General features: G+C 40.4%; 1 protein-coding gene across 1 annotated transcript in view; it reads left to right on the forward strand.

The window, feature by feature from the left end:
- The window catches only part of MFHAS1 (multifunctional ROCO family signaling regulator 1), a 42,008-nt gene extending 29,485 nt beyond the window's left edge, over positions 1-12,523 (forward strand). Inside the window, exons 3-5 of the mRNA XM_044418926.1 lie at positions 639-1,034; positions 9,600-9,978; positions 12,020-12,523. The gene's annotated coding sequence lies outside the window, so the exon portion shown is untranslated. The remainder of the gene's footprint in view (positions 1-638; positions 1,035-9,599; positions 9,979-12,019) is intronic.
- Positions 12,524-13,961: the final 1,438 nt, after the last annotated feature.

Here is a 13,961-nt window from a genome sequence, read left to right on the forward strand (position 1 = left end):
CTCTGCTATAAGGTACCAAGATTTTTTTAGCCAAGGAGTAACTGATGGAATTGAAGCTCTTCCTTCATTCCGCAGCTGGAACAACTGTAGTGGTCATTTCTTTTGTTCTTTGTAATATTTCTGTACCACTAGCTATTAAAAATCCCTAAGTTCCTACTAATCTCCAGTGTTTTGGATTCATTCTTTCCTAAAATTACCCTAACAAAATTATCAATAAATAAAATGCCATAAGTTAATAAACTAATACTTTGCATAACAAACAATCAGCAAAAAAACCTAGCTTTATGCATATTTCAGTTTATAATAGCCAAAACTTCCACCTATTACTTTTTGGACACCTTTAACTGAGATTTATAGAGGATGGGCATATGAAGTGAATAGAGTGGGGTGCGACCATCAGCATCTGGCCTGGCATGTAAACTTTTGGGCAGTGTTGGAAACCAAATCCTTTGTTTAATGGACATTGGTCTGATTCAGCAGTTTTCTCATGGCAAATAAAGATGCATATTCTGCCTAGTTTTCCTTAATTGTGTTTAAAGTCGATCTTTTTTAAATGTAGTAAGTTAATAGAGTGCATCTTGGGAAACGTAGGTGTTGTAAACCTTGAGACATCTGTCCTGTCTTTCTCTAACAAACAGATTAATGGGAGCAGGTGTGCTGAAGGCTGCACTTTGGGCTGGACATAAATCTGCAGTTTGCCGGAATTCATCCTTACCACAAGCTGGAGTTGTGCGTTCCCAAGAACTCTGCAATGGCTTATGAAGCAGGAAATGCAGCAAACCTTCCCATCCTGACTTACTGGTGAACTTGCATACAGTACAGTCTGAAGGCTCTGGATGGTTTTACTTGCTTCACAAGTACCAAAACAAGAGCATTGTAGGCTGAAGGCAATGCACTGGGATTGAGGAGTCTGTGGACCTGTCCTTGTTCTTTGGACCCATCCATGAATGTAAGATTTTTCTCAGTGTAATCACCATTCAGATGCACCTGAAGAAATATCTAATGGAAAGGAAGTGTTGGTGGTTCCCATGCAGGTAAGTTATCACCATGTTCCTCAGTTCCATGGCCCCTTTGGTGTTCCTCTGTTTCATGGACAAGAACTTTATCATCCTCCAGTGAGGTGACCACCCTCTTCCTCAGTCCTGACTCTCAGCCATTCTCTTGAAGGCAGTAGGAAATCTATTTGAAAATAATGTCTATGAAGTTACTGTGCAAAAATTGTAAGCAAAAGATATGCCTTGGCCAGCTTTCTAGTAAATAGTGCATATAATTAAAACCTCACTAGGTGAAATGAGGAATTGAAAAAATTATTGAGGTATTGAAGGAACTATAAGTATAGAATTAGGTAGAAATTGCTGCAAGCAAAATCAATTAATTGTTGGAGGAAAAGGCTATCTTTAATTTTCATTTTTCTTCTGTATTACAGCAACACAGCAGGACCAAAATACCATCTCTGAAATAATTTTTGCCTTTAATTTGCAGGCCCGCTGATTTGAAATTTGTCTTCACAGTCTAAATAAACTAAAGCTCCCAGTTAAAGCTTTAGTCAATTAAGCTATCTATTCAATGTATTAAAACATGCAATCCTACAGATGATAATAACTGGTATCAGCAAAACAGATGAATATGGTTAGAAAAATTCCTTACTGTAGGTGCATAAAAGGAAAACAAAAATGTTAACTGTGCTCAGCCTTCTGATTGCTTCATGTGTGCAGTTTCTTATTTCACTAGTTTAATGGCTAGCTCAGTTTGATTGTTAGTCTTATGTAATGCAGACACAAGTAGATACCTTTTGTCCTGGAGCATAATTGAAATGTCACTTCTAGATCTTGATGTAGTGGAGTGGCAGGTAGTTTTTCTCCTTATTAACTTTTAGAATTTGGATGTCAAGCCACTAAAACACAGGCAAGGAAAAGTTCTGTGCGAATGGTGCTTGCTAAAGAGTAACTGCAAATACTCGGATCATGTAGTCACACATCCTGGTTAACCTGTGGAGCTAATCCATAAAACTGTAGTGTCTTTTGATGCATAAAATCATTAAATACTGGAACCTCATTGACTACATCCGATAGGAAATTCTCATAATATAGAAGCACAATGGAAACAACACTTGCCAGTTGAAAATGCTCAGCCCCCATGCTCTTCAGAAAATGCACTGACGGGAATGAATGTTACAGATCTTTCACAGTTTCAGGAGGAGGTAGGAAAAACAGTGGCACCTCAAAAAATGACCCAAGCAATCGGTAGGTTCATGTTAGAGCAGGCAATCCTTTGGGTTGAGTTACTTCCAGAAACCAGCCAACAAGGAGCCAACAAAATCGGCAAGAGAAGGGGGTTGATCGTTCTTGCCGCAAGAACTTGTCCTAATTTTGCCACTACTTTCTGGACTGACTGTAGTTGTTCAAGAGTGGCTCCACCTTAAGCACATTACAGTCTTGCAGTCTGAAACTCACCAAGGTGTGTGTGACTACAAATGGTGGCTGTTTCTCTCATAACTAAAACTGAGTTAACTTGAAATAAAAATCCGGAACAATGCTAAAAAGTTTACTAACAGAATACAAGGAGCTTTTATGCATGTGGGACCATTCAAAAATATGACCTTTTCTCTATTGCCTGAAGCAATATAATAACCCCTTTTTAACCTACTGACTTGATTTGCATGTGGTGACTACATGCTGCGGTCACATGGGAGCAAGCAACTGTGCTGCCATGGCTGATGTGTAATATAGTCCTGGAATGGTTGTTTCTGGGTTGTTCCCCAGGATGCTCAAACCTGGTACTCTTAGTTGTTGAGATAGAAACAACCCAGAGTATGACTTCATGGTCTGTTGACAACAAACAAGCCATAAATGGGGCATTTGTGGCTTATTTTGTAAAGCAGAAGCGGGTAGAAACCAATCTCATTTCTGAATACAGTAGTGTTTGGAACAGGGTTTTCTCTGATGCCCTTCCTTGTCTTACCTGCTTTAAGTCTTTCTATGAAGCTTGCCCGCATGTTTCAAATTTACTTCACATAAACATACTTTCCATCACATTAAAAATAGAATTAAGAATAAACTGTCATCAAATCACAAAAATCATCAGCTCACAAATATAAAATATAAAACTTAGCAGTTAGGGCACAATTCGATGTCCTTCCAACATTGTGATCTTAGAGCTGAGACTCTGCAGGCCCAAGCCCCTCACCCCTTCCCCTTTCAGGCAGCAAAGCAGTATCAACTCCCCTCAGCTTGCAACTGGGCCTTGCAGGGGGAAGGGGGTGAGAAGGAAGGAGGGAGGCTGGGGTCAGAGTTGGACTACCTGTAATTGGCACCCCAGCCTCCTTCCCTGCTCCTGCTCGGCATTAAATCTAGATTTAATGGCTCTCTAGCTAAAATGCAGGTATGAGGTGTGGTGGCGGCAGCAACAAGCAGTTCTGTTGTACCTTGTACCTGGTAAGTCTCCGGGTTCAGAGGTTAATGAGCATTTGCTGTAGGGGAGAAAAGACTGACAGAGTTGTGTCTCATCCTTCCAAAAAAAAAAGCTACCAAACCTCCCAGAGGCGGTTCCATACTTTAGGGTAATCCCAGTGTAAGCTCAACTGCTGACCATCATGTTGCCCTCTGACCCTGTTGTAAGCAGGGAGCAGACAGCCAGGCTGGCTGTTCAGATGCCTCAAATTTCAAGTGAGCTAATACAAAGAAGATAGTTCTTGAAGAGCTGTGAAGGAAACACATGTATATCCAAGGAAATTTTGTTTACTGTGAACTATTGGCTTAGACATCTTAGAGAGCAGCATGCCCTCCACCTACCAGACGTTCAGCTTCAGTGCATCAGGCAGACATGGTGCACCAGCCACGGGAGACATGGTGCTGTTGACAAAGGGCTGTGCACCAAAAAAGGAACTTGTGGGCTTGGCAGAACGGGGGGAAGTTACCTCTCCGGTACAAAATATAAGAGAAAACCTGTTTGGAAGATCATGTGCGGACAGAGTGTGAAGATCCACAGGGTCATGGAGTTTTCACCATTGGAAAGACTTCCAGGACGGGCTTTAGCCAGGGAGACAAGACAAAACCTTGGAGTCTTCTCAGGCTTGGCATTCCCCTAGCCAGGGCTCCTTTGGTCTGAACCAAAACAGTTCAGCCTGTTCTTATGTAAGTAGCTCATATAGTGTTAACATGTTCACAAAAATGGTCAGAGTCCTCTGCATAAAAATAGCCTAAAGTGGAAGTGGGCAAAAGAAAATGTTCTGTGGTTTACCAAAGTTTCTTCTCTGATTGCTTGGAAATCTTGCTCACCAAGGTGTAATGGTTCATTTGCACATCTGGATAGATAGGATCCTTACCCTATGTTACCTTGTGCTCTTTGGGCTGAACATCGTATTACCCTGCAGCCTTATGTAGCAGAGGTCCCAAAGCCCCTTCTCTCTGGCCAAGCCCCTGCCTCAGGAAGGGATATTTAACATGGCACAAGGAAGTGCTTTATTCCCCTTTGTTCCACTGTTCCTTCTTCACCCATTTGCTGCCTCCGAGAAACCCATATTTGAGCCGAGAGGTGCATTTGTGGATCCATGCAAATGCTTCAGCATGCCATGAACTGCGTGTTTACTTATCTAGGTATCTTAGTGTTTTCCCATAAAACATGTTCAGATTTATTCTCCGTCTATCGAATTATTCCCTTCAGTTTATTCTGAAGGGAATAATCTCTTATTCTACACATGTTTTTGTGGAAGTTAATTTGAAGTCTGACTCCATCTGTTTGTTAACTTCTATATGTGGGGGTGGGGGGTGGGCTGGCTGGGTAAATCTTAGCATGCCAGAGTTATAACACCACAAAATCTGACTAAGAAGGCTTGGATGGGGGATCAGCTGTATATTGGTTTTAAGCTCCTCAAAGCTCCCTCAGCTTCTTTGGGGAAAGGAAGAAGCTTGCCCTGGGCTTGATTCCACTCCCCTTCCCATTGCTTGGGTTCATCAAACCACTGGAGAGCGGGAACCTGCAAACGACGGTCCAGTGCCCTCTTTTGCTCTTTTTATTGCTTTACTTGTTTTGTCTTGCACAGCTTAAGGCGCCTTCTGTCCATTACTGGTTTTGTTAGGAGTCCGCTTGAATTACTTGCAATAATGACTTGGCAGCTGAGCTGTGTGGAGATCCAGGAAATGTTGGTCAGTGAGACAGCATGTGCAAAAGGGGAAATTTGACTCTCTTCGCCCTTTCCAGTTACTTCGAGCACAGTTTTGTGCATGTTTAGACAGAAAAAAAGCATGGCTGACTAGGAGATGTTAGGAATTACAGGGCTTTTCTGCCTTAACATTTACATGATTGCACCCTTAAAGACCTGGAAATTCCTGGCCTGCGGAAACTACACAGCTAGCAGCAAGCAAATTTGCTGGCTAGCTACAGATAAGGAGGACAGTATATGCAGTTCAGGGAAGAGTTTAAAGCTAGAGATGGTCAACCCTCCACCTCACACTTAGCTTTAATTGTGGCTGGATCAGCAGATGCAAACGTCCCCTGAGACAGGCTGTGGTGGTAGAGGGCATTTTTCTGAGCGAGAGAGCTATAAATTGGCTTTTCACATAGCATACAAGTGCTCATGCTGCAGCTGGGGAATTTCATCAGGGGTGTTGTCTATTCTTCCTGGAACTTCCTTGGAAGCCACCCAGTAGCACAGTTCATGCTGAAGCAAGTGGTGGTCCAGTATTCCTTCCCTTAGAAGAACACATGGGATACAGCAAGTCCTCTTACCATACAAGAAAATCCAATCCTCATGGCATAGAGAAAATAAAATTATTTCAGTTTTAGGCACTGCATCACATGCTTGGATTAACAATAGAGAAGGTCTGTCCAAGTCAAACAAGGGATCAGGGAGAGTCGCACTCTGCAGAAGTCCTACTGCAGGCAGCCCTCCAAACCAGTATGGTGTATGGAAGGCCGCAGTGGGAGGAGAGTTTGGAATTCTACATGTGCCAGTGACAGAGTTAGACTGCATCTAATTGTTTTATGATTCAGTGTGCATAGCCATTTGCTACGTTGGTTAGCAGGCTATAATTTTAATTCGGTCTGTTTTTCCTGACCTGCTGGAGATCTTTCTTTTCAAGTAACTGTGCTCATGTAATTTGCTTTTGTAAATGTTTTATATACGTGATATTTGCACTGCTCTTGGGACGTACAACAAGAAAAGTGATACTGCTCTGTTATGTACCCTTTTTAAAAGTCTGAGTTCATTTCAGCTGTGAATAAATATGTACAAATTAACTTCTAGCATAGCAGCTGCCTTTTTTAAAGAAGCAGATCTGAAAAATGCAGCCCACACAGGTGTAAAATAGGCACAGAAGCTCACAATTGTGTGGATTTAAATTGTGAGCAAAAGATGGTTTTCTAGGGCAACAGAAATTGCCTAGAAAGGCATTTGCTTATTGCAAGATAGGGAAACTTGCATTGGAAGCCAGATATTCTCAAAGTTCAGTTGCATCAGTAAGTACGAATGATGCATTTGAAGGACTGCCACTGACAAGCAGTTTATGCATGTAGTTTCTGCACCTGCTTTGCATCAGTTTGGAAAAGTTCTTAGTTTACACGTAGGCTGACATATTTACAGTAATTGCTTACCAATGTGCTGTCATTGGGAGCATAGCTAGCTAGTATGGAAGGAGTGTACATGCATGGGCCAGAGCATAGAATTAAGAAATGCTTGAGTGTGATGACTGACTTGTAGGACATGTGCATGTGATTATCATGTTTAAATTGGCTCTCAGTTACAAGTATATCCAGGTTGAGAAATAGTAATGTAACCCTTAACCTGTTGTTGCTAAGAATAGTTCTTGCCAACTCCACCTCAGGTAATTCCATCCTGAATTCTGTGACTAGAGCTACCTTCGAGGAACTGCATGCACAAGAATAAATTGCAGTCACAAACCCAAGCATATTGCTCAGTTTCAGAGATGAGGAACCTCTGCCACAGACGCAACTCAGAGAGTACTTGTAGAACCAACCCCTCCAAGAGCTTTTCTTGGAATGCTTTTCTCCAGGCAGAGAGCCTCTGTACAGAGAAAAGCAAAATGGATGGGACGAGAAAAGCCAAGGACAGGGAACATACACCAGTATATTACTCAATCGGCATGGCATCTCTTTCAGAGCACAAGTAGATGTCACAATAATTGTAACAAGTCTCATTGGCAATGAAAGATTCTGAACAACTGAAACTGAATGCTAGTCAGAGACAAAGAGGATAATGGAAACTGACAGAAAAGAAGAGCAAGAGCTGTGCATGGTAACAGACACTTATTAGATTAAACTCAAGCCATTCTGGAGGCTCAAGATGGAGGTGGGTTACAAAAGTATATGCCCTAAAAGAATAGGGTTTAAATCATAAATAAGTGAACCCATTTGGAGAGGTTAACGGGTTTACAGATGAACTGGGATAAATCAGAGATGATGTTATTTAATTGTGATAAAGAAGAAAGGGAAAAGGTTAGGAGTAACTTTGAAGTTAAAATATGTAGAATAAATATTTAGGTATAAATATTACAAAAACTCTAGAATGCCTAAAAAAGAATAATTTCGATAAATTGAAATAGGAAATAAAAGAGAAAATGAATGAATTTAGGAAGACTGAACTATCATGGTTTGGTAGAATAGCAATATTTAAAATGAAAAATTTCCCTAAGGTAATGTTTTTGTTTACAGTGTTACTGATTAAAATAACAGATAAAGACTTGAAAGAATGGCAAGATATGATTGGTAATTTGTGTGACGGGTAAAAAAGCAAGGATAAATTAAAAAAGATGGTATAGATCGCAAAAGATGGCGTGGGGGAGGCGGTTAGGTATTCCTAATGTAAGGTTATACTATGTAGCAAGTCAAGTGAGGCATATACCTGATACTGTATTAACCTGACATGCTAACATGGCTAAAACTAGAATTTTATCAATTTGTTAATTTTTTGAAAGATTATAATAAAAATAATATAAGAGAGATTGAAAATACCTTCCTTAAATAGATGATAAAGTTTTGAATAAGGAAAAGCTTATGCCATCAATCTCACCATTATATCCAATTATAGAATTAGAAGGATTTGCAGTAAATTGGAGAGAGAGTTTGGGGAAAATTTTGAAGAATAAACAAATTATTAAGTTAAAAGATTGGTTAGAGAAGATGAATAATAAGGATAAGATATAAAATAGAAAACATTAACTTGCTTTAATGTAATTCTATTAGAACGTTGGACTAAAGATTGGTTAAAGAAAAAAGATGGATGCAAAGATTATACTAAATGTGAAGAAATGATAGTGGAAAAGGAAAAACAAGGCACTATGCAGATAAAAGGGATCATAACTAAAATTCACAAGATTTTAGAAGATGAGGATTGATATGATCCTCTTAAAGCAACAAGGGAAACAGATTTAAGAAGGAATATTAGTAATGAAGATAGGAAAATATGTGGGATAAGACAATATTAAAATGTATGTCAGTAAGAATAAGGAAAAAAATTATAAACTAGTATGGAAATGGTACCTAACCCCAGTAAAACTGAATCATATGGATAGCAAATATTCTAATCTATGTGGGAGATGTGGTTGGGGGGTATGCACACATTTTCATGTGGTAGGAATATGAATACATAATGAAATTTTGGAAAGAGTTTTTAAAAGAAAGTTACATTGACAGTAACAGGATTGAAGTAAAGCCTGTAATTGCATTATAGTCAATATTTGATAATGGAGATGGTATAGCAAAGAATCAGTTATAGCAAAGAATTGGAAAGTTAAACATGATTATCAGTGGAGTGATTGGTACTGAGAAGTTTGGAATGTAGCTATTAATGATAAATTAACATGTGATATTATTTTTTTAAAAAATCTATATAAATATGAATTATTTTGACAATATTTGGGGCCCATTTATTAAGTGCTAATAAGAGGCTAAGGATTTAAACCTCCACAAGAACCCTGACACTTTTCAAGAGGGACAGCGCTTCCTGTAAAAGCAAATGGTTTAGCAAGTATCCCGTGGTCCTGGTGCTGGGATGCATGATTTTGTTATAGTATGATTTTAATTCCATATTTGTGCAATTTAATATATAAATAACATGTGTGCATGCATATGCACACACAAGCAAAACAAAATGCTTTTGTGCCATATAGAGGTTATAGCACTTCTAAGAAATGATTGGACTTGAACTTCAGTGAGTCTGTAGCAGAAGTGAGATCTGGGTGGTTGGACACTGAGCTGGAAAGTTACACAGCCACGAATGTTGCAAAAAGTATTTCAGAAGTGTTACTAGCTTGTCTAACACAGCCATCATTTTGCTGTGCAAGGGAAGGCTAAGAAAAGATGTCAATTTACAAAGCTTCCCTCTCTGTTCACCTGGAGTCAATTTATACTCTCTTTAGGAAACCGGATGCGTCTGTCTGAAACCAGGAGCATGTATTAATTTTAATTCATTCATTTTTATACCAAGACCAGTCCATGTACCAAGCAAGGATCCCTAATCTCTCTGAGGAGGAACAGTGAGAAGTTTTGTTCTTCCAAAGCAGTGTTCTGTTTATGACAATACTGGCTGGGGAATTTTTGTGATTAGCTTCTTATATGTAAATACCCCTTTGTTCTTTCTTTAGTTTCCCCATAGGAAGAAATGAACAATTCTGTGGCTGCAATGTGTTTTGGAAAAGGACATCAAATCAAAACTGGAAAATACCTCTTCTTCTGAATGACACATTCCCAGGGGACTGAACATATAACTTAAAAAATCCAAAACTGAAATGGTTTTTAAAGTAATATATTTACTTACAGATGGAAGATGGACTAAAGGACTCATTGCTTGACCTTCAGCCTCAAGTCATTCTCTTGCAAAGAGCTGCTTGCCAGCAGAATGGACTGAAAAGCTTCTCAGGGATTATGTTCAGTGTAAAAGCCACAACTGCAGTCCAGGACAGCAGTAATGGGGGCACTCCGTTTCCAAGTCTCTCAAATGTGAAAGAGTGGTCTGCTGTTCAAGTAATTTGTGTTCTTTCCCTAAGTGTTCATAGTTATTTTTGTAAGTTTTAATTATCTATGCAGCTTTGGGCTAAATTGGCACTGGGTGCAATGCTCAACGTGGAGATTGTGCTAGACCAGCTGCTGGGTTCTCGTTTTGTTGTCAAAATACTGCATGCATGTATCTTCACCGTTGAAATAACTCACACATATACACCAAATGCATACTTTGATTTCACCACACAGTTTCATGGTAAAAGCCACCTAAGCAAACACCTCACAACTGAAGTGGAACTCAGAAAAAAACGTTTTAGATTTCAGGATGTTCTGTCTTTTGTGTACAATAGCATCGTGTAGTGGAGAGAGAAGGCAGCTTGAGCCCAGAACTAGTTTGTGGCCTTCCATAAAGCAGTGGTTAGCAGTAAAGAAAGCCTGGAATGATTCATGAGCAATGTTAAGGCCCTGAGAAAATGGCAGAGATTAGCTTAAGCACAGGTGTCCCCCAGGGCTGCAGCTACAGCAGGGCCAGATATGGTAAGGCCCAGGAGACTAAAAAGGACAATTCAACTGTTGGTGATAACATACCACAAGGATCGGGCTTTCTCACCAGATAGACCCTGTTTAAGTTCAGTGCATTTAAACTAATTCTAAAATACAAGCAGGTAAATTCAGCTCCTGCTGCCACAGATTTTACCTTCTCAGTTCTGCAAGTGTTTTCCCCTTGACTAGAAATCACACTGTTTTCCTCGTACATTTCTGTCATGCTTGGGAAAGTGAATGATGCATTTTTTGTAGAATAATGCAGGCTAGTTTCAAAGGATTAAATTAGCCCTCAGTTTATATGTCACTTGAGTGGTATAGCTTTTGCCCTTCAATTGTTGCTCCTATGTCATTTTGGTCATGAAAATACATTCTACAGGTGTGATTTGGGGCAAATTGTGTGTAGCTTTATGTACCACACCTACCAGATTGAGCAAATGCAGTTGTGGACCATACTTGCAATACAATTCACCACAACTGCATAGATGGAAGCTTTTATAATTTCTGAAATGGTTTGACAATAGCTACAGGGCAGGTGACCAGATTCAGTTTCACTTGCTGGAAAAGATGGCTGGCATTTGCCGTAATATCCACTCTTACATATAACATCACATGCAAAAATTCTAGCTGCATTTTGAAGTTTCGGGTTTTAGGTTCTAGCTGCATGTTAGATTTCCATGGGGGGATCGAAACAAGTGCCAACAATGAAGGATATACCTTATTTGGAAAGAAGTTGAAAAGGTGGAATGTGTATCAGCAAATGTTGCTTTTAGCAGCATGAGCTAGCTTTTAAATCTTGGTGGCTAAAGTTTGCATGCATGTTGAAAGAGCTAATATCTTCCTTAGAGCAGTTGACCACCTGTGCACAAGGGAGATAAACTGCAGTTTACTCTTTGTTGGATTTTGTACGAAATTTCAGCTTTAGTGTGGAGTTTTACATGACTCCCAGCAATGAATTAGCTTTTTACCCCACGTTCCTGATGGATAAGTGGGGGCAAAAGCAGATTTCAGCGGCACATCAGTTGAATAGGTTTAACCTGGCCCAATGGAGGGTGTTGTTGGGCTTAGGTTTGTTTTGCTTAGGTTTGCCTTAAATAGGATCCAATACAATTTGGTCATTCTGTGGTAAAGTGCCAAAACAGCAGTGCTAACTAGCGGTGGCTACAGGCTTCAATACCACTGAATTTTTGGTCGATGCTAATTAAGTTGGAATGTCTAAGTGTACCTCAATCTTTGACACAACTTTCTAAGTAGCTCTGGGTTATGTAAGGAAGAATACCGTTTTGCTTCTCAAAGCCAAAATGAAAATGTTTGGGCATCTGGGAAAATCTGTCTTTACCTGTGATTAGAGAGTGACACTTCACTGTCGTAAATCTACATAGGAATGGATGTTGGTCCTCATCTCTATTTTCAGACTTTTTAACATCACTGTGTTGTAGGGGCTAAGGGTAAGCAGTTGTTGCAGTTGTGTGAGAACTTTACATACAACTTTTCTAAAAAGTAATCATCCTTTCCTATGCAGGATACTTCAGTACACACAACACAGACAGTGAGGATTGGCTGGCAGAGTGCCTCTTTTGGAACCAATTATGGAGGACCTCTGCCAGTTCTGGGAAGAGGGTGAGGTTTTGCTCTGCAAAGCACAAGAATCAATCAAGCCATTCCACTTATCTGCTGGAGAATTGCCCTTGTTCTCAGTCATATTTTCTATTCCTAGATTCTGCAACAGGAAAAGCAGTTTCCTGGATATATATCACTGTGCTGCCAAAGCAAATGTGTGTTGTTGTGTTTAACTCTCCTAAGAGTTCACGTCAACCCATCTTTGTAATCCACATCTGGAAGGGCAGGAAAAGGGGTGTTGGTGGAGCATGGATGCATTCTTGTTCAGCAAAGGGCATGGGGGCTATACTTACGGCTGTCTGTTAATTCTCCATATTGCAGCACAGGCATTTTTACAAAAAGGAAAAGACAAAAAATATTATCACGGAGACAAAAAAAAAAACAATAAAAGTCATCTTAAGCTTAAGTCATCTTTGCCTATTCATTTCTCTCACAACCATAATTCTGTATCTTCGCATACCTGTGGGCTTTATTCCTCTGCAAAATCAAAATAAATTTTGAAAGGTATGAATCACTTAAGAACTCCTCTTCCTCCTTACACATACAACTACTATACTACATCTCCTGTGTACGTTTTTTGTAGCCAGACAACATGGAAAGCCCTTCGAAACAGAATGCTTCTCTGAATTTTGATTGCAAAGTTCTTGTTTTAATCATATTTCTCAAATCATCTTGTACCAAGCCCCCTTTTTCCCTTTCTAAAATTAACAATGCAAATAGCAACCAACTGTAGAACAATGCCTTGACTGGAGACCAATTAAAATGCCAAGAAGCAGTGAGCAAGCTTTGAACTGCTTTAGAATTCTTCTACAGTAACATGAAATATGTGGGTGGGGATGAGGTGGGGAGAAAAAGATTGGGATGATGAAGCAAGTCTTAGGATAACCTATACTGTAATCTTATACATGTCAACTTGGAATCACTTTGCATTGACTTCAGTGGAACCTACTCCTAGGAAAGCAGGTATGGAATTACCCACTTTAAATAGATAGATGGTACCTCCCACAAAATGAAGAAAGTGACTGCTGATCAATATGCAAGGCAGAGGGTAGCTATCTGCTTATCTGAAAATGCAAAAGCTGATAGTGGTTTAGATCTGCCTATAGGATTACGCATACAAAATGGCATCTTTATGGAAGGCCATCATCCAGAGACTGTTCTGTCTTTGCAGGTGTGCTCCATAGAAAGGTAGCATCAAAGTTTAGATTTCATGTATACTCAGCATGTCCTGAGGCTATGGGGCTATGCATGTTAAAACAAGCACGTTAAATTGGGCCCAGGCTTCAAGTGTAACTTACACAGAATAGGTCTTACGTGGACATGTGACCTGACACCTGACACCAGATGCGCAGCCCTATTTGGGACCAGTTGTAGCCTCTGCACCATCTTCAAAGACAGCCCTATGCAGAGCACATAGAGCACATTACGTAATCCAGTCGGGATGTTATCAGCGCATGAGTAACCATGATCAGGCATTCCTGGCCACTGAATTCACCAGAGACGCCAATGAGAGTTTTGGGTCCAGGAGCACTCCCAAGTTGCGGACCCGGTCCTTCAGGGGAAGTGCAGCCCTCACTTCTCTGGCCATGGCTGTCAGGGCCACACCAGTCATTCAAAAGCTGCTGGGCCTCATGGCTGCCACGGTTTCGTTGCTGCAGCTCGCAAGGCTCCTCATGAGACCTCCAGCTCTGGTTCATGGGAGCCTTCATGTAGGACGAAGACCCCACAGAACCCTCCTACCCCCACCCACTGCTGTCAGGGAGTCCCTACACGGGTGGAGCGCAGTGGCCAACCTCACCTCAGGCATGCCATCTCCCTTCCCGGCCATCTGTGACTGTCACCAC

The sequence above is a fragment of the Varanus komodoensis genome, unplaced genomic scaffold, assembly GCF_004798865.1.
Source record: "Varanus komodoensis strain SLA01 unplaced genomic scaffold, ASM479886v1 scaffold94, whole genome shotgun sequence".
Classification (NCBI taxonomy): domain Eukaryota; kingdom Metazoa; phylum Chordata; class Lepidosauria; order Squamata; family Varanidae; genus Varanus; species Varanus komodoensis.